This window comes from Notothenia rossii (genome assembly GCF_949606895.1).
Source record: "Notothenia rossii genome assembly, chromosome: 6".
Classification (NCBI taxonomy): domain Eukaryota; kingdom Metazoa; phylum Chordata; class Actinopteri; order Perciformes; family Nototheniidae; genus Notothenia; species Notothenia rossii.
In genome coordinates this window covers 58724870-58729364 of record NC_136909.1, presented here as the reverse complement: position 1 = coordinate 58729364, position 4495 = coordinate 58724870, and the positions used below count along the sequence as shown (strand labels likewise).

Here is a 4495-nt window from a genome sequence, read left to right as displayed (position 1 = left end):
TTCCTCCCTGTCGTTAGTTTGTAATGTTAGGGACCCAAAATAGTGCCACTACAAAGTACTACCAATCGAATCCAAATTGCCTGAAACGTGCTCCTAACTGTTTTTTGGGGATTCAATTTTGGCCTCAACACTTAATGAATTTTTCGGATTTATGGAGGATATTTCTCCCCACACCCCCCACCACCACACACAGAATACACCCCCCCCCCACAGAGTACCCCCCTCCCTCCCCCATCAAGAAAAAAAGAAAAGAAAAAGGCAAACAGCATAGATTCAACATTGAGTCAATGTTGGCATTTCAATCATTAAATTCGACCACCATACAACGTTGATTCAATGACATCTTTTCAACATTTAAGCTTGATCCACCATCAACCTTAACCAAAAATCAACATTTTTGACCATAATTCAACGTTGATTTAACATCTTTTGCTATCTGGGTATGGATTCAGATTGATATTGAGTAATTTGTGTACCTACTAGGGATGTAACGATATATCGAATATCACGATATCGCGGTAAATGGATGTCTCAATACCGTCGTGAGACTGACAAAATCTACCGCGACTTAAAACAATTTTTTTAAATAATTTTTTTTTCTAAAAACCTCTATTCAACCAGATGGTCCCATTGAAATCATGAATCTCTTTTTCAACCGAGACCTGTCAAACATGGCAACAAATAGGCTACAACATGAACATAAAACAACAGATAACACAAAAGGACATCGTATTTACAGGGCTACATGCAGGGCCGGCCCTAGACTTTTGGGGGCCCTAAGCGAGCTTTGGCTTGGGGGCCCCCCTCACTCTAGCGCGTTCTCACTACACACAACACGGAACCAACTTTTGTCTCATGATGTTAGAATAAGCATACATATTGTATAAATAAGCATGTAAACACCGTGGTGCTAACCTCCTCAAGGGGGGTCCTCACATCCTCTAGGGGGGTCCGGGGGCATCCTCCCCCGGGAAGATTTGTTTTTAAATATTGAAGTTAAAAGCATCAATCTGGTGCACTTTGAGAGCAAAATTAAGAGATCTATGGATACATCTCTCAACACCCATATGAAACAGAACTGTAAGCAGATTTTTCTTTATGGATATTTTACAAATCACTTAAACTGTATTCTTGTTTTGTCATATAGTATTTCATAACTGTTTTTCATTTATTTAATATATCTGGCTAGCTATAGCTACTTGCTAACGGTTTAGCTTACCCCCGCGATTCAAAGTAATGTCAACGTAGCTGTAATTTATGCTTTGCTTACATGTTTGCATAACTTGGAAGTTTACTGACATTTACATACCTTGTTTACCTGGCTCAATGGTGGCTCTGGGGTTGTTGTGTGAGCCACCACTTGAGAATGTCCGTGTTTTTTAAGAAAAAATGTTCTTATGTCCATCTTCAACAACTCTGAGTCCGACTGACAGTTTATTTTAAACATTGTCACAGCTCACAGGATAGGTACCTGTCAGCCGATAAGCCATTTATTTCCATTCAACTCTCAGGTTGGTCTGGTGTCTTGCCTCTGTTGCATTCACTGAACACAGGAAATTACAATTCTGCCATCCTCTCTAGTGTCATGATGAGGTTCAGGTAAAGCACGGTTAATGTATTATATTATTGACTCAATAATATAATACATGACTTTGAGAGTAGGCAATCTAGGCATATTAACAACATTAATTAAACATACTTATCACGGCGAAGGTGTACTGAGATTTTTTTTAAGGGGCCCCTTAGTGGCTGTGGGGCCCTAAGCGGCCGCCTATGTCGCTTAATGGGTCGGGCCGGCTCTGGCTACATGTACAGTACATACCTAGAGACATTGACAAGTACCAACAGTATATTTATATCTCGTCCTGTCAATAAGCCTCACCTTCTTGGCAAAAACTGTATTGTTTTGGAGAGACAATGCACAGTTTTACCCACTGCTGTCACCCATGGCCAAAGCATATCTCTCTGTCCCAGCAACATCAGTACCAAGCGGTACCCCTTTCATGTGAACGCGCACTCAGCTGGACAGAGAAACCCTGGCTTGAGTTACCGAGTTGATAACCAGCGTCGTAGGACCGCTTAGCGAGATCACGTTTGTTTTGGGTTAGTTAAGCCAGATAACTCAAACATATCCAGGGTATGTTGAACTGGATTCGTAGTACAGGCCTCAGGTCAGACATTAAAACCTTTTTGCACACATGCAGCAACATAATATAAAAGTTTAAGGGACACAGGGTATGATGATCAAAAATAAAACACAATATTATAAATAATGATAAAAATATCACCTCTTTAAAGTAACTAAAACCCTAAAATAAAAACCTATACAAGAAATAAATAAAAAAATTGAAAATAAACCAAATAAGGTAATAATAATAAAAACGAATGAATAATATATGCAACCCTGCTGTGTGTGTTTTTGGTGAAGAAATGTTTATGTACAATACATGTCAAAATAGAAACGTCTCAAGGTGAATGCTTTGATGTATCAGTGGCGTAGCTGTGGGTGGGCCCGGGTGGGCCTGGGCAAAGCCGGGAAGCCCAGAAGGAAGTGCCACAAACTGCAGTTCATCTAGTGGCCGACAGGGGATGGATGCAGAAAGGAGCAATTCCCATAGACCCCTATGTTAAAATGCCCAACTTTACAGCAGAAATAAACATGTTTCTAGCCTGGATCCAATAAAACGTATTCTGGATATAGTTAGATTCCACCTTCATGACAATGGAACAGGGAGGGCATTTTTTTACCGTGAGTTTTTATAGTAAAAGTAACTTTTGCCGTGAGTGAATGAAAGTATTATTTCTTCTTGAAGTCTGCAGTTTAGCGTGTACACATTTGCTGAATATAAGTGTGTGCCCATGTGCGACTGTCAAGGATAAACAACCTGTGGCCGCCGATATATATATATATATGTCATATGTATTATTGCTACACAAACATTACATTGCAGTTGTAGTGTCGCCAACTCCGTTTCTAATATGCAAAAAGAGAGCAAAATGCGTCTGATTATTTTTAGTATTTTAGATCTTTCCAGACGAGAGATCTCTCTCCCCCGTCTGTGTGCGAGGGGGCGGAGCGGTTTACACACACCCAGCTGCTACATGCAACACACACAGACACACGGAGGAGATGGCGGAGAGAACGCGCTCCGAGGTGTGGTTAAACTATGGCCGTGTCGATGTGGACAATGCTCGTTACCAAAAGTCAGTGCAATAAGAGTTTAGCATGTAAGGGCGGTAACACAAGCAATTTTTCAAAACATTTAGCTAAAGTCCACCACATTCAGACGGAGAAATGCACTGGGTTCGACTGTCTTTCTAGTAGCTGTGTAGCCACATCCACGAGTAACGTTTCCACGTCAGGTGTTATGTATACTAGCAGCAACACACGGAGTTAACTACATTATACAAACATGGGTTAATGATTAGAGGTAACCAAGTTATTTATTTTGTTAAAGTTTCAGCTATTCTGTTTACAGTTCTGTCATCAGATTATTTAATACGATTTGTTAAAACATTGTTGTTTCTTTTGATGGGAAATATTATGTATTTAATGTAAATAAAAGACTATGTTAGTTTTGTTCACAATTTGTTTAGTAAGTTTACCTTATTTTTTTTTCGAAAAGAACCGATAAAAGTACCGTTAAAAGGACCAGATCGTGTAGTGGCAATTTCTTATATTACTTTATATGGTAAAACCAAATGATGATATTATGCTTAGAAACTGTTTGGAGTTCGCTGCGCAGCGCTATTTCTGCCACACTCACACCCACACAACACAAGCTGTATCAAATCCCAGGGGCGGTCCCACACATTTCACTAGCAAGGGGCCCCACTGATAGATGGAGGGATTTGGGTCCACTCGTTAAAGATTGGGTGTCAGCCACTGATTGGGCACCTACACACACAGAATATGTCATGTACTCTATGTCACATGACGTGTATAAAATGAAAATGTGCACGAACGTAGCCGTTCTGCGCACATTGCTGTTGGTTGAGGATGATGACGTTGGTGATGCCACATTTCCCGCCTTTACGGGTAATTCTCATATTTCTGAGCTTCCTGCCGCGCTTTCAGATGTGCCACACTCATTGTGGGCAGCTCACAAATATGATGTAGGTTTGATCCGCTCTGCTAAACCTATAGTTTTCACTCCTAAATCCACGTTCCGCTCAAATCAACCCCAGTACCCATTGAAACGTGAAGCTGTTGATGGCATTCGTCCACTTTTTACCTCTCTGCTTAAACAAGGGGTCATTGTTCCGTGTAACGACTCCCCGGTACGCACTCCTGTTTTTCCGGTTAAAAAGATCCGTGACAAACCCTCTGACGAATTGAGATTTGTGCAGGATTTACGAGCTGTAAATGAAGTTTCCAAATCCTTATCTGATTCTTTCCCAAGTTCCAGCCTCTGCAGCATTTTTCACTGTCATAGATCTCTCAAATGAATTTTTCAGTGTCCCTGTAAACAAAGACAGTCAATTTTGGTTCGCA

General features: G+C 40.7%; 2 protein-coding genes across 2 annotated transcripts in view; one reads left to right on the top strand and one right to left on the bottom strand.

Annotated features, from left to right (window-relative positions):
• Window positions 1-4495, bottom strand: part of LOC307044209 (gamma-aminobutyric acid receptor subunit pi-like) — a 241866-nt gene that overhangs the window by 135327 nt on the left and 102044 nt on the right. The gene's annotated exons all lie outside the window — the stretch shown is intronic.
• LOC307044207 (uncharacterized protein) overlaps window positions 1-4495 on the top strand; it is a 47841-nt gene that overhangs the window by 38925 nt on the left and 4421 nt on the right. The window lies entirely within an intron of this gene.